Genomic DNA, 20,957 nt, shown 5'->3' on the forward strand with positions numbered 1-20,957 from the left:
GACAGTTATAATGTCCATTCTGAGTTTTCTCTTATCCAGTTGAAACACCCCTATTCCCTTTAACTGTTCCTTATGTGGCATGGATTCAAAATTCTGGTTGACCCTGCTGGTTGTCCTACAGCTTATCAATGACCTTTCTAAAATGTGATGCTCGGAACTGTACTTCTCACCTAGCCGCTGACTTGAACTTCAATATTATCTCCAGGAACTCACTTTTCTTTTTCTTTTCTTTCTTTTCTTTTTTAAAAAATTTTATTAATTTATTTTGATTTATCAACAATCACTTTCATATGCTTTTGAGTTGAAAATTTTTTCTTCCCCTTCCTCCCCCCAACCCTTCCCAAGACGGCACAGGATCTGATATAGACTTTACATTTACATACCCATGAAACATATTCTCACATTAGTGAAGTTGTAAGTAAAAATTAAAACCAATAGGAGGAACCATCAGAAAGATGAAACAAAACTCGACAGAAAGTAAAAATAAGTGATAACGATTCGACTTCCATGGTTCTTTCTTTGGATGTGGGCAGCATTTTCCATCCCGAGGCCTCTGGAGATGTCTTAGATCCTTGTAATGCTGAGAAGGGTTCAGTTTAACAATATTAGTCACTGCATAATGTGGCTGTTATTGTGTACAGAGTCCTCTTGGTCAGGAACTCATTTTTCTGAAAGATTAAATTAACTATGAAACTTACACCTCCTCAGTAGCCCCAGACCTTTAGTCCACTCCCTCTCTCTCTGATTGGGGAGGGTAGAGTATGGACATAGAAGAGCTCATCCCAGATCCTCTATTTAAGGAAGGAGCCTGAGCAGATGTCTTGTAATATCCTTCCTGCTTCAGGACTTCATTATGCCCCTGCTTCCAGTACCTTCTTTCTCTTCTCTTCCCCTCTCTTCCCCCTTCCCCCTTTCAGCTTCATTTTTGTGTGCTATCTTCTCCCATTAGACTGTGAGCTCCTTGAGGGCAGGGACTGTCTTTTGTCTTTTTTTTTTTTTAAACATCTCCGGTGCTTAGCACCTTTTTTTGTTATTCAGTCATTTTTAGTCTTATTTTTGACCCCATTTGAGTACTGAACTGGCAAAGATACTGGACGGTTTGCCATTTTCTTCTCCAGCTCACTTTACAGATCAAGGAACAGAGGCAAAAAGGCTAAATGACTTGCCCAGAGTCACGCATCTAGTAAGAGTCTGATGCTAGATTTGAACTCACAAAGAAGAGCCTTCTTGTCTCTAGGCCTAGCACTCTATCCACTGTGCCAGCTGCCTGCTTAATACCTAGTAAGTACTTAATAAATATTTATTGACTAAGTTAACTGAAATGATCAGAGCAGACTGCAATAGGGCTATTAACTTCCTTTTCCTGAAAACTATGCCTCTCTAAATGCAGATGAGTTTTCCATACAGGCATAATTATCCCAAGCAGTAAGTGTGGTTTCATGTGGTACTATCTGGGACATATTTTATTTTATTTTATTTTATTTATTTATTTCTTTTAAAATTTCTGTGATTTTTTTTTTGATGTTGTTATTCTGGACTTCACAAACATCAACCAACATGAATATTTTCATATGTAAGGAAAAAGAAGATTTTATATGTAACTGTGAATCTCTATTTTATATGGTTTTTAAAAAGCATGAAATAAGTTAGCCACATTAATTTCAAAGTTGTCCTACTTGTCTGGGTCTCCCATGGAAATAATTTCTACTTTCTTCTGTGCGTTTTTTTTTTTGGGCTAGGCAATGGAGTTAAGTGACTTACCCAGAGTCACACAGCTAGTAAATGATGTGTTTCAGGTCAAATTTGAACTCAGGTCCTCCTGACTCCAAGGCTGGTGCTCTACCCACTACACCACCTAGCTGCCCCTTCTGTGTGTTTTTAAATGCTTCAGTGATGCTGTTTTCTTTCTTTGCTTTTTATTGCCATTACTATTGCTAACCCTCCTCTTTCCCTCAATTTTCCCTCATCAGAAATGTAAAAAACCCCATCTCTTGTAATTAGCATATTTAAGCAAAATAAATTCATACGTAGGCCATGTCCAAAAATATGTTTCTCATCTCCCACTGTAAGCCATTCCCTCTCTGTGAGGAAGTGGATAGTGGTTTTCACGTTTCATCATCAGTTCTCTGGCATTGTGGCTGGTCATTATGTTGATCAGATATCTTGCATGTAGTTACTATATAAATTGCTTTCCTGGTTTTTCTCCCTTCCCTCTGCATCTCAGGTTTCTTTGCTTCTATGCCCTTCAGAATTTCTTATGGCTCAATAATGTTCCATTATATTCTTACATTATATTGCAAATCTTCCTTTGAGAACTGTTCGTTCATGTCCTTCTTATTTTTCTTTTTTTGTAATTTCACCTTACTCATTGTTATTTTGTTGATTTTATTATTATTTTTTTTGCCTCTTCTTTTTTAGGCAGGTTGGTTAAAGGTTTGTCAACTTTGTTAGTCTTTTCAAACAACTAGCATTTAGTTTTGTTTGTAGTTTCTATAGCATTTTTTGTTTCCAGTTTATCTGTTTTCTCCTCTAATTTTCAGTGTCTACTCTTTTTGCTTAATTTAGGTTTGCTTATTTGTTGGGTTTCAAATTTTAAAAATTGCTTGTCCAGTTTATTAATCCTCTCCACTTTTGTTTTGCTAATGTATGTTTTTAGAGACATAACTTTTCCTCTGGTGTATTCTTTAGCTTCATCCTAGAAATTTTGGTTTGTTATTTCATCATTGTTATATTTCACATAATAATTAATTGTTTCTGTGATTAATTCTTTGACCCGTTTGTTATTTAGGGTTTCATTATTAAGTTTCCATTTAGTTCCGTGTGTTTTGTTTGTTCTCTCTGAATTTATTAATATTTTTATTGAATTATGACCAATAAGGGGTGTGCTTACTCTGTCTTCCTTTTTCACATGTATTTGCAATATTTCTGTGCCCTAAAACATGGTCAATTTGTGCAAAAATTTATGTAGTTCTAAGAAATCTATATATGCATATATATAGTATATATATATGTATATACTATACATAAGAATGTGTGGGTGTATACACACACATACACACATTGTTTAGCAGTCTAATTTTAAAGGATGCCATAAGTCTTTCAGTTTTAGTTTCTCCAGCTTATTCAATTATACATTTTCCCTTTTGCTTACATTTCTGTTAAATTTGTCCAAAACTGAGAGAGAAAGAGAGAGAGAGAGAGAGAGAGAGAGAGAGGAGAGAAAGAGATGAAAGTCACTTATTATTATTGTTTTCCTGTCTTTGTCTTTTTGTAGCTCAGTTCATTTTTCCTTTATGAATTTAGATGCTAATTCACTTGCAATATGTAAGTTTAAAATTGATATTGGTTGGTTGTCTTTGGTTCCTTTCAGCATAACATAATGTCCTTGTTTATCTTTATTTATGTTGTGAATTTTTATTTTTGTTTTGTCTGATAGCATGACTGCAACTTTTCCTTTTCTACCAGATGCATATTAAATTTTGCTCCAGACTTTCATTTTTATTCTGTGTATGTCCTTGCTTTTTAAGGCATGTTTCTTGTAAGCAACAGATTATAGGGTTTTATTTTCTTATCCAATCAGTAACTCTCTTTCATTATATTGGATCATTTAATCATTCACATTAAAGTCAGGAGAGTTAGATTTGTATTTTCCTCCATTTATATTTGCAGCATTGCTTTTATCTGAGTTGGGATTTTTTTGGTTCCACTTCTCCTTTTAAGACAACATTTTGTTTCAATAGTTATTTTTTGCTTAATTTATTTTAAGGCAACCTGATTCCCGCACCTCTTCCCCTCACTCTCAAATTCTCCCTTCCATTTGTCACCCATTTTCCTAGGTTTGGAGCTTTACTTAACTTATTGATTCCTTTTCCTTTCTTCCTTTTGCTTAGTTATTTAAATCTCTTCTTTTTCTTCACCTTCTTTTCTCTTTCAGCTAACCAGAATCTCCTCTCATTCCTTTCAACTTCTTTGTTAGTTGTCTTTATTTTCTGCGTTTTTTTTTCTTAAAAAAATGTCTTTACCTCCTCTTTCTATTCTAAATGTTTGCTCTTTGCTTCATGACCTTTACACTTATTTATACTTTATTTGGTCTCTTTGTGTTTCTCATGAAATTCAGGCCTGTATATGATCAATTCTGAGATCCTTTGTCTTTTTTTAACTTTTATTTAGTGTTTTATTTTCCCCCAGTTATGTGTAAAAACAATTTTTAACATTCGTTATTAAAACTTTGAGTTCCAAATTCTCTCCCTTCCTCCTTCCCCCCCCCATCCCTGTTGAGAAGGCAAGCAATTCCACAGAGGTTATACATGTGTAGTCATGTAAAACACATTCATAATGTTCATGTTGTGAAAGATAACATGGACAAGAAAAAAACTCAAGAAAAATAAAGAAAATTTAAAAATAGTATGCTTCAATCTGTATTCAGACACCAACAGTTCTTTCTCTGGGGATGGATAGCATTTTTTTCATCATAAGGCCTTCAGAGTTGTCTTGGATCATTGTATTGCTAAGAACAGCTGCCATTCACTGATCATCCTACAATATTGCTGTTACTTTGTACATCGTGCATTTTACTTTGCATCAGCTCATGTAAGTCTTTCCAGATTTTTCTGAAATCATCCTGCTCGTTATTTCTTATAGTTCAGTAGTATTCTATCGTAATAACATACCACAGTTTGTTCAGCCATTCCCCAGCTGCTGGGTATCCCTATAACTTTTAATTCTTTACACCCAGAAGAGAGCTGCTATAAATATTTTTGTACATACAGGTCCTTTTCCTTTTTGTTCTTTTTACTGAGATCCTTTTTCTAAATAATTTCCATGTCACTGACTTGTAAGTCTTGTCCCCTTCTTCCTTTTCTCTGTCATGCCTTACTTTTAGAAGTATTAATTCCTTCAGCAGGTAGTAAAGATGGAAATATTGCCCCATGGTAGAAATTTTTCCATACGATTCTATCCCTTTTGCTCCTCATAATCATTTCCTTTCCTATTTCCTTTCTGCACTCATGCCCTCCCAGCTTTTTGGATACTGATTACCCTAAGGAGTTCTGATTTTCTTTTTTGTGAGACACTATTCTCTGTTCAGTCTCTTAAAGGAAATGATTTCTCTGAGTACCAAATCAATGCAGATTTTATCCATTTTAAGGTCCCCATTTCACATTCTAGGATACATTTCTACCTCCGACGAGAGTGTTCTTCAGTGGACTCTCTCCCACCACTGAGCCAAGATCTCTCTTATCCTCTGTTTAGTCCCTCTTTACCACCTCAACCATTCCCGTCCTTCTTCTTGCCAAAAAACAATAGTTTTTCCCCACTTTGTTTTTTTACCTTTGATTTGATTTATACACATTATGCTTTCCCTTCTATTTTTTATCTCACCTCTCCCCTTTTATGCACCTATCTATTCTACAATTTAGTCCCAAACAAGCCATGATTCATCCATAGGAGGGAATTGTGAGGTTTAGTCCATAGTGTTTCAGTCCTATTTTTCTCTGCTACTTCTTTTATTTATTTAAGTTCCATTTTCATCTTTATCCTTTTTGTACTTAAAAAAGAGAAATCTCTTACTGGTCCCTCTGTTATTTTTTTTCTAATCTCATGAGTGTCTATCTTTTTCTATATTTTTTGCTTTAATAATTCTGGAGGATATACTCTCCATGACCTCCTCTGCTTAGTAGAGAAATAACAGGGAGATGCCTGAGGTATATAAAGTTTAAGTGACTTGCCCAAAGTAACAAAATAGTGTCAAAAGTGGGGTAGAGCCAGGATGGTGAAGTAAAAGTAGCAACCCAGCTGAACTCTCCAAACATTTCCCTTCTAACAACTTTAAAAGAACTCAAACCAAATTTTGGAGTGACGGAGCCAACAAAAAGTCAGAGTAAGACATTTTTCCCACCTAAGACAACTTAGAAGGTCAGCAGGAATGGTTTATAATACCAAAGTGGAAGTGAGCCCAGTGTGCACACCATGGCAGCACTGGCATCAGTACCAGTGGTGAGCTTTGGATGTAGCTGCAACATGACAGCAACAGCAACAGCTTTGGGGGATCTCAGCCCAGAAACAACAAAGGGCTCAGACAACTGGTCAGAAAGGGATTACAAAGGATCTTTTGCTGATACTGGTTGGAGTTGGCACTGATTGGCAACTCTATTGCTTATACCTAGTTTTGGATCAGAGTTCTAGGGCAGAGAGGAGAGCTCGTGGTCACTCACAATGGAGCAGGGACCATGGTCACAGTTCCCAGGCAGAGTGGAGTGCTAGCACTTGCAACTACAGAGGAACAAAGGCATTTCCTGGGGGAAAACCACAGCACAGGCCAGGAGAGCAGTCAACACCTATCCCTAGATCACACCACCTTGGAGGCATCAAAACTTATAGACCCCCAGAATTAGCTCTGAAAATAGCAGCACAAAAAATCCTGGAGCTTGGAACAGTGCCTCCCCACTTCCAGGTGAGCAGAGCCCCACTTTGACATAAAATTAAAAGTCAAGAAATAAGCTGGGAAAACGACCAAACAAACAAACAAGAACCTGACCATAGAAAGTTGCTATGGTGACAGGGAAGATCAAGACACAAACTTGGAAGAAGACAATTAAGTCAAAACAGCTACATGCAAAGCCTCAAAGAAAATTGCTAATTCAATTCAAGCCCAACAAGAATTTCTGGAAGAATTAAAGAAAGAGATGATTGCTAGAGGAAAAATTAGGAAAAGAAATGAGAGTGATGTAAGAAAATTGTTAAAAGAGGATTAACAGTTTGGTAAAAGAAGCAAAAAAATACTGAAAAAAATAAATCTTAAAAAACAGAATTGGCCTAATGGTAAAAGAAGCACAAAAATTCACTGAAAAATGAACTCTTTAAAAATAAGAATAAGCCAAAAGGAAAAAAGAAGTACAAGAGCTCACCGAAGAAAATAATTCCTTAAAAATTAGAATGGGCAAGTGGAAGCCAATGTCTCCACAAGACATCAAGAAGCAATAAAAAAAATGAGAAAAATAGAAGAAAAGGTGAAGTATCTCATTGGAAAATCAATTGACCTGAAAAATAGGTTAAGGAGAGATAATTTAATAATTATTGGAGTATCTGAAAGTCATAATCAAAAAAGAGATAGGACACTATATTTCAAGAAATTATCTAGAAAAATTGTCCCAATATCTTAGATTCAGAGGGTAAAATAGAAATTAAAAGAATCCATCAATCACCTCCTGAAAGAGTTCCCCAAAAGAAAATTCCCAGGAATATTAAAGCCAAATTACAGAGCTTCCAGGTCAAGGTGGAAATATTGCAACCAGCCAGGAAGATCAAATATCATGAAGCCACAGTCAGGCTCATGCAAGATTTGTCAACTTCCATATTAAAGGAGTGGAGAGCTTAAAATATGATATTCTGGAAGACAAAGGAGCTAGGATTACAACCAAGAATAACCTACCCAGCAAAACTGAATATAATCTTTCAGGGGAAAAAATTGATATTTAATGAAATTTCAGTCATTCTTAATGAGAAGACCAGACCTGAATAGAAAATTTGACATTCAAACACGAGACTCAATAGAAGTATAAAAAGGTAAACATGAAAGAGTAATTATAAGGACTCAACAAAGTTAAACTGTTTACATTCCTATATGGGAAAATGATATATGCAACTCCTAAGAACCTTATGATTGTTAGGGCAGTTAGAATCAGTCTACATAGACAGAGGGCATGGCTTTGAGTTGATTATGTTGGGATGATACAAAAAATGAAGAGGTGAGAAAGAGGGGATTCACTAAGTTAAGGAGCAAGGGGCTCATAGAATGGGGAAATTTTTCTCACCAAAAAAAGATAGAGAAAGAAGTTATAGTGGAGGGGAAAATGAGGGGGGTGGGCAATGCTCACATCAGAATTGGTTCAAAGGAGGAAGAATATACACACACACAGTTGGGTATAGAAATCAATCTTACCTAATAGGGAAATAGGAAGGGAAGGGGATAAGAGATATTGGGGGAGGTCTGATAAAATGGAGGGAGGATTAAGAGGGGGCCGTGGTCAGAAGCAAAAGAGAGAGAGAGAGAGAGAGAAGGATAAATAGAAGAAAAGGTGGTGGAGGAAAATACACAGTTAGTTACCATAACTATAAATGGAATGGGATGAGCTTACCCATAAAACAGAAATGGATAGCAGAATGGAATATAAACCAGAATCCAATGATATGTTGTTTACAAGAGAAACACTTGAAACAGAAACACACACACACAGTAAAAATAAAGGGTGAAAGCAGAATCTCTTATGCTTCAACTGAAGTAAAAAAAAAGTAGGGTAGCAATTATGATCTTAGACAAAGCAAAAGCGAAAATAGACCTAATTAAAAGAGACAGTCAAGGAAACTACATTTGATAAAAGGTACCATAGACAATGAAGTAATAAGAAAAAAAATTAAGGGCAAGTTTCTCTGATAAAGTCTTCATTTCTCAAATATATAGAGAGCCAAGTCAAATTTATAAAAATAAGTCATTCCCAATTGATAAATAGTCAAAGGATATGAACATGCAGTTTTAAAAAAGAAGAAATCAAAGTTATTGAGTAATATGAAAAAATGCTGTGCTCACACTGATTAGAAAAATGCAAATTAAAACAACTCTGAAGTACCACCTTACATCTATAAGAAATGACAAATGCTGGAGGGGAAGAGAGAAAAAAGGCACAAGAATGAACCATTGGTGGAGTTGTGAACTAGTCCAATCATTCTGGAGAACAATTTGGAACTATGCCCAAAGGGTTATAAAACTATGCATACCCTTTGACCTAGTAATACCACTACTAGATCTATATCCCAAAACACTCAAAGAAAAAGGAAAATGACTTACATGTACAAAAATATTTATAGAAACTCTTTTTGTGGGTGCAAAGAATTGGAAACTGAAGGGATGCTCAGTGGGGAATGGCTGAACAAACTGTGTCATATGATTGTGTTACTATTGTGCTATAAGAAATGATGGGGGATTGGTTTAAAAAAATGGCATGATTTATACGAACTGATGCAAAATGAAGTGAGAAGAACCAAGAGAACATCGTACACAGTAACAGCAGTTTTGTAATGATGATTAACTGTGAAGGATTTGACCACTCTGATCAATATGATTCAAGGCAATTCCAAAGGACTCATGATGAAAAATGCTATTCACTGTCAGAGAGAGAACTGATGAACTCTGAGTATAAATTAAAGTATTCTTTTTTCACTTTTTTCTTTCTTTTTTTGTGCTATGGCTAATACGGAAATGTTTTGCATGATTTCATATGTGTAATTTCTAAATTTTTATTTTTTAATTTATGGAATAAAGCAAGCATTTTCATAACAGTATAATTTTTAAAAGATGATTGCACACAAAACTGCAAATCTATTATGTACAACTTGCTATTCCTTTTAAATATATAATAAGGTTTTCATGTAAATTTCTTTTTTTTCTTTCCTCCCTATCTCAGAGATGGCTACCATTAGACACAAATATGTATATGTATATATATATATATATATATATATATATATATATATATATATATATATATATATATATATGTAAAATTATTCTACCCATATTTCTATTTATCAGTATTTTTTTCTGGATGAAGATAGCATCTTCTTTCACATGTCCTTTGTAGTTAAAGAGTCTCCCCCTCCCAGACTGATAAATTTTTTTGACTAGGTAAAAGGGGCCATTCTTTGCCTCATTTCTTACCTAACTTTAATCACTGAATGGGCATTGCCTCAGTCAAACTGAGACCTGGGAAAGACCTTAGCTTAAAAAGGCCGTGGTCTCCAACTGCATCCAGGGCCATCTCCACTCCTCCTGATCTATATCTTACCACTGGATCCATGGCTCTGGAGGAGAAAGTGAGGCTGGTGACTGCACAGCCCTCCCTCACTTAAATCCAATTCACTTGCAAGTCATGTCATCACCTTTCTGATGTGATGGTCCACTTTGAGAATGAAGGACAAACAACAACAGATATTTGTAAGAGTCAAAATGACTTATTCACTCAATGTTGTTTTTAAAACAATATTGTTGTTACTGTACACAGCATTCTCTTGGTTTTACTCATTTCACTCTTCTTTATTTCATTATTTCCTCATTTTGCTTGCCTTCTCAATGAGTGGTGGAGGGGTGGAGAGAACTTGGTACTCAAAATTTAAAAAGAAAAGAATGTTTAAAATAAATAATTTTTAAAAAGAAAAACAGTATCTAGAAATGGAGTAATTATTTTGTCACTTGTGCTTTCATTTGTTCTGTTTATTTACCTTTCTTTTTGTTTGAGGTATTTTCAAGTAGGAAAATCTCACGTGGTATTTTTTTGTAGGAATGCTTCAAATTCTTATCTTTTATTGAAAATCCTCTGGTGCATAATTCTTCTTTTGGGGAGTTTCTGAGATTTAGTGGGGACTGGAGAATATATCTAGTCCTCTATTTTGATGGTTACCTCATCCCTGAGTCTTAAAGACATTCATTAAATATATTCATTTATTCATACATTCATCCTCTGCTTAAAGATCTTCATCATGAAGGAACTGGAAAGGTAACCTTTTCCCACTTTTGGATAACATTCTTATCAGATTTAGACAAAGTGATTGCTTTGTGATTGATGGGAATCTCAAATTCAGAATATTACTTGGTATTGCCTTTCATCAATCAATCAATAAACATTTAAGTGCCTACTATGTGCCAGGTGCTGTTTTAAGCACTGGGAATACAAAAAAGAGACAAAAGGCAATGCCTGCCATCAAAGGGCTCAAAATGTAACGGAGACAATATGTGAACAAGTATATACTAAGCAAGCTATGTACAGGAGAAATAGGAAACAATTAACAAAAGGAATCCACTAGAATTAAGAGGGGTTGAAGAAGGCTTCCATAAAAGGCGGGTTTTTATTAAAGGAAGCCAGGGAGGTCAGAAGGTAGAGCAGAGCATGACTCTAACTGTAGTACAGAAGTCAAGTCTGACCGATTAGGTAGTGCTAGAGTCAGAGGACCTGGGTTCAAGTCTCATCTCTGACCCTTAGCAGCTGTGTGACCATGAGGAAATCACTTCATTTTTCTGAGCTTCTGTTTCCTCATCTATAAAACAGGGAGACTAATACTTAGATTAACTAGCTCTTATTGTTTTGAGAAGTGCCTTTGTAATTCTTAAAGTGTTACAGAAATATCTGTTGAGCTAGTAGGCCAGAGAATACAAGGAGGACTCTCCCTTAATAGAAATATATTTTAGTCCTTCTGGTTAAGCACACTAATTCTTTGTTCTGTTTGGTTTTATTCTCTGACACATCTAGATATGATTGCTATGCAAGCTAAGCTCATTGATATTCTGTTTAGAAACCTTATTTGCTTTTCCCATTGATTTCAGGAAGTATTAAAGTACACAATTGTTGGGTCTATCCAGTCCAAGAAAAGAACAAACAAATTTTAATGAATATGAATCTCTCATAGTCATCCTCAGATTCATTGGGAATAGAGAGAAATGATGTAAGTGGTCCATGCAATTACACAGTGTCTGGTACATAAGAAGAGACTTTTAATATATGTGTAGCTTGAAATGAATTGATTCGCCCAATGGGCTAATCCCAAAAGTCAGCCTTGTCACTGGCATTGCTCCTTTCCAAAAGAGGGTATTCTATCTTTTAGGTGGTGACAAGAAGGGAAAAAAAAAAGGAATATTAACAGAAGCTAAAGGCTGAGGAAAGACCACCACAGGGCTGCAAACAAATCAAAAAAAAGAAACTACAAAGAATTCTGAGTGAGTCAGCCAGAGGAAAAATAGCCCAGGAGTTGTTTGGTGCCGCTCTCAGAGCAACAGAATAAACGGTATTTTCAGGCTTGGAATATATTTGGTCATAACAGCAACAAAGAAAACGGTGACTGGCTGCTTTTGCTTATGTTTCTGGGCATTCCAGCATTGCCGGATATAGTCCTGGGATGTCCTGAGCCCAGGGGGTGCTGACAGCTGATCCAAAGTTGGTACACTAGTGTGAAAGAAACTCAGTTGCTTTTCATGTGACGGCCTATGCAAACAGAGACCTGGTTGGCTTCTGTGATGCTTTCAACTTGTCCTCTGAAACGGTTCATAAAATCAACCACAAGAATCTGCAGAAGTTGCCTGGTTGGTAATTGTGCTTGCTGAGTCTCGGAGGTAGGCAGCCAGAAGTATACCTTGTATTCTCTCTGTGATCCTATGATCCATGCAGCCTTCACTATTGTCTATCATTGGGCCGGATTCTCTTGGTGCTAAAGCAAGTGGAAGTGGCCTGTGGTCTTTTTCAGGCAACCAGATAACCACTGAGTACATCAGTACAAACCTCAAATACTCAATTCAGTGAACATTTATGAAGCAGCTACTATGTGCCAAGTACTGTGCTCACTATACACTAGGGATACAAAACCAAAAATGAAAACAGACATTACTGTCAAGGAGTGTACATTCTATTGGATGGAAACAACTGGTACACAGACAACTAAATGCAAAATACATACAAAATACTTTTGGGGGTTTGGGAGAACACTAATATTTGGGAAGGTCAAGAGAGGTCACATGTAGGAAGTGGCACTTGATCTGAACCCTGAATGAAGTTATGGATTCCAGGAAGCAGAGGTGAGGAGAGAGGTCATTCCAGGGCTGGGGAACAGTGCAAATGCAAGGAGGTAGGAGACAGGGAACTTCAAGGAGACTCCTTTATCTGGAATACAGATTATGGGAGGAGGAGCCTACGAAGATACATTGGAATCAGATTGTGAAGGGAGAAGAAAGAGGAGGAGGAGTTTCATTTCAATATGTTGTTGTTCATCCTTCTTTTTCTTTTTTAAAAATAATTAATTAATTTATTTTTAGTTTTCAACTCTCATTTTCGTAAGATTTTGAGTTTTGAATTTTCTCCCCTGTCCTTTCCTCTCCACTCCACCACTCGTCGCAAGACAGCATACAATCTGATATGTGCTCTACATATACATTCATATTAAGCATATTTGCCCATTAGTCATGTTGTAAGAACAATTAGAACTAATGGGAGGAATGAAGCAATAAAACAAAACAACAAAAGAAAAGGAGAGCAAATAGTATGCTTCCATCTGCATTCAGACTGAATAGTTCTTTCTCTGGATGTGGATAGCATTTTCCATTGTAAATCTTTTGGAGTTGTCTTAGATTCTTACATTGCTGGAGAAGAGCCAAGTTTATCAAAGTCATCACACAGTGTGGCTGTTACTGTGTACAAAGTTCTCCTGGTTCTGCTCATTTCACTCAGCATCAGTTCATGAAAATCCTTCCAGGTTTTTCTGAAGTCCACCTGCTCATCATTTCTTATAGCACAATAGTATTCCATTACCTTCATATACCACTTGTTCAGCCATTCCCCAATTGATGGGCATCTCCTCAATTTCCAATTCTTGGCCACCACAGTAAGAGCTTCTATAAATATTTTTTGTGCCTGTGGGTCCTTTTCTCATTTTTATGATCTCTTTGAGATACAGACCTAGAAGTGCTATTGCTGGATCAAAGGCTATGCACAATTTTATAGCCCTTTTGGCATAGTTCCAAATTGCTCTCCCAAATGGTTGGATCAGTTCACAACTCCACCAATAATGCATTAGTGTTCTAGTTTTCCCAAATCTTCTCCAACATTTATCCTTTTCCTGTTTTGTCGTGTTAGCCAATCTGATAGGTGTGATGTGGTACCTCAGAGTCATTTTGATTTGCATTTCTCTAATCAATAGTGATTTAGAACATTTTTTCATACGACTATAGATAGCTTTAATGTCTTCATCTGAAAACTGCCTATTCATATCCTTTGACCCTTTATCAATTGGGAAAAGACTTGAATTCTTATAAATTTGACTCAGTTTTCTATATATTTTAGAAATAAGGCCTTTATCAGAGACACTGGTTATAAAAACTCTTTCCCAGTTTTCTGCTTCCCTCCTAATCTTGGATGCATTGGCTTTGTGCAAAAATTTTTCAATTTAAGGTAATAAAAATTATCCATTTTACATTTCATAATGTTCTCTATCTCTTGTTTGGTCATAAATTCTTCCCTTCTCCACAGATCTGAAAGGTAAACTATTCTTTGCTCTCCTAGTTTGCTTATGGTATCAATCTTTATATCTAAATCCTGTACCCATATTGTCTTTATCTTGGTATAGGGTATAAGGTGTTGGTCTATGCCCAGTTTCTGCCATATTATTTTCCAGTTTTTCAAAGCAGTTTTTGTTAAATAGTGATTTCTTATCCCTGAAGCCAGAGTCTTTGGACTTATCAAATAGTTGGTCAGTGTAGTCATTGACTGTTGTGTCTTGCGTACCTAATCTATTCCATTGATCCACTGTTCTATTTCTTAGCCAGTACCAAGAGTTTTTATGATTGCTGCTTTATAATACAATTTAAGATCTGGTACAGATAGGCTACCTTCCTTTGTATATCTTTTCATTAGTTCCTTTGATATTCTGGACCTTTTGTTGTTCCAGATGACTTTTGTTATTGTTTTTTCTAGTTCTATAAAATAATTTTTTGGTAGCTTGATTGGCATAGTGCTGAATAAGTAAATTAATTTAAGTAGAATAGTCATTTTTATTACATTAGTTCGGCCTACCCATGAGCAACTGATATTTTTCTAATTATTTAGATCTGACTTTATTTTTGTGAAAAGTGTTCTGTAATTGTGTTCATATAGTTCCTGGTTTTGTTTTGGCAGTTAGACTCCCAAATATTTCACCCTTCTTTTTCAAAGAGGACCAATGACATCACAAGGTGATATCCTGACTAGCCTGTGAATTGTATTTAAGTGAGGCAGAGTTGCTTAAAGTCATCAGCCTCTCTCTCTCTTCCAGAGTTGTTAAAAGTCCAGTAAAAAGACAAAAGTCGAGATAATTAAAGATGATCCAGGATGCAGTGGTGACGTTGGTATCTTCGATGTTTGACCAAGCTCTAAGCAGCTCATAATACCTGCTTGAGCCACTTTCGTGAACCTTGGAACAACATATTAAATATCTCATAAAGCATGCAACTACCCTGAAAGAATCAACACAATCTTCCCCAAGTGCCCAATTTACCTTGAGAAAGAAAGTAGGAACTAAAGCCAAGGGAATTTAAGTAAGTGAAATGCTTAGGAGTCAGAGATGAAATCAGGATTAGAACCCAGATGTATTTACTCCCAGTCAGATGTTCTTTTTTTTTTTTTGAAGTACATCATACTAGTGTTAGGTAAGTCTATTTAATATTTTCCTGCCTTGATTTCCTTATCTAAACTCTTTATATACCTATTATGTAGACTCATTATAAAACTTAGGTGTGTATAACCTCCCAGGAATGGTTTCTTCATGGAGAATAGTACTGTCCCAATGTATACATTCATATGTAAATATGTGTGTATCACCAGATGTATATTATATGCATGTATATTATAGATTATGTGTTATAAGATATATTATGTATCATATACACATAGCCTTAGCGATAAAAATGGTTAAACATAAAATACCAGGTGAAATACAGTGAAAGACCAATGAATTAAAATATTGATACTATGTGGTATATATTTTATGGCAGATCCCTATGTATTACATGTACTTAATATGTGTAATATGTATAATTAATCTTAAATGAGAGACCATAAAAGCTGAACTCAAAATTACTTTTAAAGTAACTAAATTTTTTCCTAACATAAGAAAAATATTCTTTTGCCTTACTACTTAGGAATCATTCCCAAATAAAGCATAGTTGTCTCACTGTCCTGAGTATAATGTTCCCTGGCTAGCTAGCATACCATGGCAATGTAATCCCTTCCCTGCCTCTCATGGAACAGTCCTATTTCCAATGCAGAACCAGTTCCTGGAGGCTGTGCCCATTGGTGAGCTCCTGCTGTCACCGCATGAATGGAAAGTTGTAAGAGGAAATCTTGGGATCACTTTAATCCCTATGTTAAATGTCAAGGTTCCATAAATATCAGTCCCTCCTTGTGAACAGAGCAATTTGGTGAGACATGAATAGAGACACTGTCATAAATGTAAAGATACAGTTACTATGTCTCCAAATGTTTGGGTGTTGGGTATATTTTAATCTTGTAAGAGAGTAATAATGAAGATAATGAGAATGTGACATTAAGACTGCACATAAAACCATTCATGTCTACCATACACAAATTGCCCTAGATACTTCATAATTGAGTATCAATAAATACTGATAAAGAAACCTATATTAAGATGTTTGTTAATACTAATCAACTTAATTCCATGCCAAATTTCCCCCTTATGGGGTATAGATTCTGACTTTCTTAACTATGCTACGTTCCCTACAACAGTAATCTTAACTCATTATTCTGTGTTTAAATTTCTTGTTTTAAGTCTATCTATTTTCAATCCCACTACCTAAAATTTAATTTCTCTCTACAGAGATTTGCTAATTACATTATTTATCCCTTTGAACAAGCAGAAAGAGGGGTAAGTATTGTGATTTGGGGGTGGGGATGAAAACACTACTATGTAGTCTATAATAGAATACCTTAGGGACCCATAGTGTCTTTTCAGTAGGGACATAGAGCTATTTATAGCCCAAGTAGGAAGACTGAACATCTCAGCAATAACAAAGATAGCATAAGTTTGTATACACACACATACTTACATACATAACAGAAATCCATTAGCTCTTGCTAATTATGAAAAAAAAAAAAGAAACTACCAGGCAGGAAGTATTTGTAGTGACGGAAATGAAGAAGAAACACAAAGGATTTCTGTTCCAGGACCTCCAGATTGTAGTTCTGTGTAAATCATTAAGAGCACAGAAATTATTTTGCAGTAATACAATCTGGGCTAGGACAGAAAAATTCCATTCCTATCATTCCTTTATACAATTCATTTCCTCCATACATACATATCATGCCCCTTGATTTATTTTTACTGAAGAGTTATCTGCACATTCACTAATAGAACCAAATAAGAATACACATTTGTTCAACAGGAAAAATAAAAAACAAATATAGCTCACACGGTCTATGAAGCAGGTAATATTGCTCTCTGACAAAGAGAGACAACAGTTTTCCTTTTGCCAGATAAACTCTATTGTCTATGTATGTTTCTTTCTTTCTTTTTTTTTAACGGGCAATATGGTATGTTTGGTTTGTTTGCATTTTCTTTTTGTAAGCTCCACAACTGTTTCTTCCAGGAAGCAAAGAGAGAGGATAACAAATATTCCCATGAGAGCTGCTCTGGTATCACTAAATGGTAAAGGACTTAGAGAAATGCCTGCAGTATGTTGTGTAATGACTCTTTGGAAAATTTATGGGAGAAAATGGACAAGAATCTCACAGGATGAAATGATATGGATGCTGGAGTATGTTGCAGCTGGCTCAAACCAGTCCATTGTTAAATTTTCGGTGGGAGCATTTACACCTCAGAAATCAGTAAACACTACAAATCAGGGCTTGATTCAATGTTTTGTTGGTTGTCTAGACTTAAGAAAGTAATGGGGGAAATGTCAATAATGTAGATTAAGCTTAAATGGGAGTAAGAGAGCCAGTTAAATATTTACTAGCACACCTCTGTATGAATTGGTTTCAATCTGTTCCCATAAAGGAAATATTCACATCAAAAACAGGATATCAGAAATCCATGAAAACATTGTAATATTCTCCCTGTACGCTGAGGTCACTATTTACTTAGGCATATTCTTCCCTAATTCTGATTCTCTTCTGCCCATCGTTTCCGTTGATCTATTAAAGTATTGAGGTATGTCTTACAACTAAGCTAGCAAACCTTGAGTGATACAACTAGGCTACACTAAATGACATTACAGACTTTTCTTGAGGACTCGACAAGTTTGCTGTTAATATATGTTCTCTTTTCTGATCTTTCTCCTTCCTCCTTTCCTTTCTTCTACCTTCTCTATTTCTTTATATCCACATAGACTGTGGGGCATAGAAAGTGTCAGACTTGCAGTTAGGAAATCACCTCTCACACTTCAGGACTTTATCTTCTCCCTATTCCTTCTCGAGTGTAGAAGGGAAAGAGGATTTTTAAAACTTAAGGAATTTCTGAAAGCCCAGAAAAAAAGAAGAAAAGGTTAAGTTGGGTTTCATGCATAACTTTTATAGACTTCAAAGAGGCGTGACTAATTCTCAACCAATTGTCAGGAGACAGTCCTAGTTACTGAAATCCAGTCAGTATGGATTGATTGGGCATGCTAACATTCCAAGAAGTAACTTCAGTTGCCTCCAAGCAATGGCTCATACCCTATAATCTCAATCAGGTTTAGGTTATAATCTCATGAGGAACTCCTCAAACTGGTAGTTTACTTCCCAGATCACCTTACAATCTGTAAAATGGGGGTAGTGGTATTGTTTTCCCTACCTCACAGATTTGTTGTGAGGAAAAGTGTTTTGTCAACTTTAAAACACTATTGGAAATGTGAGCTGTTTAATTAATTATTTTAATTTGTGGAATAAAACAAGCTTTTCTACAACATAGTACAATTTAAAAAAAGATTGCATGTAAAATTACAAATCTATTATATGGCTCTCTTTGTAGTTGCAAACAACTGGAAACTGTGGGGATGCCCTTCAATTGGGGAATGGCTAGACAATGATACGTTATTATGGTACATTGTTATGGTACATGATTGTGATGGAATACTATTGTGCTATAAGAAATGATAAGCTTTATGGTTTTAGAGCTGTTTAATTTTAGAAAAAATACATACATTCTCCATCACACACATACTCACATGTACAATCAAAACATCTACCCACAATAACATAGTAAATTTTATTGTTCAACAGTGGTTATAGACTAGATTGGGAAGTACTTTTCTATTGATGGCCACTGACCCACAGGAAAAAAAAATATTGATAACCACATACGTTAAAAGGTATTGAATTTTTAGAGAGAAGAACATATGAAATATTCTATTCATCCATTTAAAAATGCAAAACAGAGAACATCAAAGTCTAGTCAATAAATAAAAGGACAATAACAATAAAAGCCTTAGTCCTATATATTGTGGCCCAATTGAAGGAAAGAAACAGTGAGGAAGGTTAGATAAAGGAAAATGAAGGCCAAAGGTAGAGGGGGTGAGTAAGGAAAAGCCAGATGGATAAAGTCAGAGATGCAGGGAGAAATACCCAGAGAAAGAGATAAAGACAGACTAAAAGGAACTGTTTGTTATGTGCCCAATGTAAGGCTGGTCTCTTGAGATACAAAAAATATATCCATCTTCATCTTCTAGCCAAATTGACCTTCTTGCTATTCCCCCTCACATATGACGTACCATCTCTTGCCTCTTTGCCTTTGTATCAGCTGTTCTCTGTGACTTTTTCTTCCTCAATACAAATTAAAACAACTCTGAGGTACTACCTCGCACCTATCAGATAGGCTAACATGACCAAACAGGAAAATAATAAATGTTGGAGAAGATATGGGAAAATTGGAACACTAATGCATTGTTGGTGGAGTTGTGAACTGATCCAACCATTCTGTAGAATAATTTGGAACTATACTAAAGGACTATAAAACTGTGCATACCCTTTGATCCAGCAATCCCACTACTAGGTCTGTATCCCAAAGAGATCATAAAAAAAGGGGAAAAGACCCATATGTACAAAAATATTTATAGCAGCTCTTTTTGTGGTGGCCAAGAATTGGAAATTGAAGGGATGCCCATCGGTTGGGGAGTCGCTGAATAAGTTGTGGTATCTGAATATAATGGAATACTATTGTTCCATGAGAAATAATGATTCAGAAAAGCCTGGAAAGACATACATGAACTAATGTTGAGTGAAGTGAGCAGAGCCAGAACATTGTACACAGTAACATCAACATTATGCAATGACCAACTTTGATAGACTTAGCTCTTCTCAGCAGTGCAATGATCTAAGATATTCCAAAAGATTCATAATGGAAAATGCTATTCACATCTAGAGAAAAAATTATGGGGTCTGAATGCAGATCGAAGTATACTATTTTCTCGCTTTTTTTTCTTCCTTGTGTTTTTTCTCTTTTGTTCTGGTTCTTCTTTCAAAACATGGCTAATGTAGAAATATGTTTAATATGAATGTACATGTATAGCCTATATCAGATTGCATGTCATCTTGGGGAGGGGCAAGAAGAAGGAGGAAGAAAAAAAAGAACTCAAAATCTTATAAAAGTGAATATTAAAAGCTAAAAATAAATAAATAAATAAATTTAATTTTAAAAAAAAGAAAAGAAAAAATGTTCTTCCTCTTTACTTTTACCTGGTAAATCCCTGCTTTCCTTCACAGCTCACCTGAGAGCCACATGAAACCTTTCCTGATACCTCAGTTACTAGAGCCCTCTCTCCTGCAACCCTTAAAAAAGAAAAGGTAACTTGTATTTATTTTGAATAAATTTAGTATCTATTGTACTTTGTTGTTTCTCCTGATACAATGTAAATTCCATAAGGGCAAGGTCAGATTTATGTATTCCAAGGAGCTAGAACAACAGCTGACGTATAGAAGGAACTTAAAAGCTGGTTGGTAAATTAATAAGTGTTTGCCAATTCATTCATTAAGGAAACATTTATTGAACACCTACTGCATGCTAAGGCATTGGGAATACAAAGATGTGTAAACCTCTTCACAAAAAATTTGCAATGTGTAAGGGAAATAAGACATTTATTCAAATAAACTAGAGTGTAGGAAGTAAGAGTACACAAAAAAAAAATTATGAAAATTCAAGGAAGGGGTATATCATTTCTGACAGACAGAATCAGGAGAGGTTTCATGGAGGTATAATTTGATCCTTGAAGGATGGGTAGGATTTTAATAAGCATAAATGGGAGAAGAGGCAAGGGACAAAGGATTATCCTTGACATAGTACCTGGCATACAGTAGGTAATAAGTGTTGATTGATTGATGTGTTTGAGAAGGACAAGTAATCCAGTTTGGCCAGAGTTTTTACTCTGGAATAATATAATACTAGAAAGAAAGCTTTAAGAC

The sequence above is a fragment of the Phascolarctos cinereus genome, unplaced genomic scaffold (genome assembly GCF_003287225.1).
Source record: "Phascolarctos cinereus isolate Bilbo 61053 unplaced genomic scaffold, phaCin_HiC Scaffold_4;HRSCAF=312, whole genome shotgun sequence".
In the NCBI taxonomy this organism is placed as follows: Eukaryota; Metazoa; Chordata; class Mammalia; order Diprotodontia; family Phascolarctidae; genus Phascolarctos; species Phascolarctos cinereus.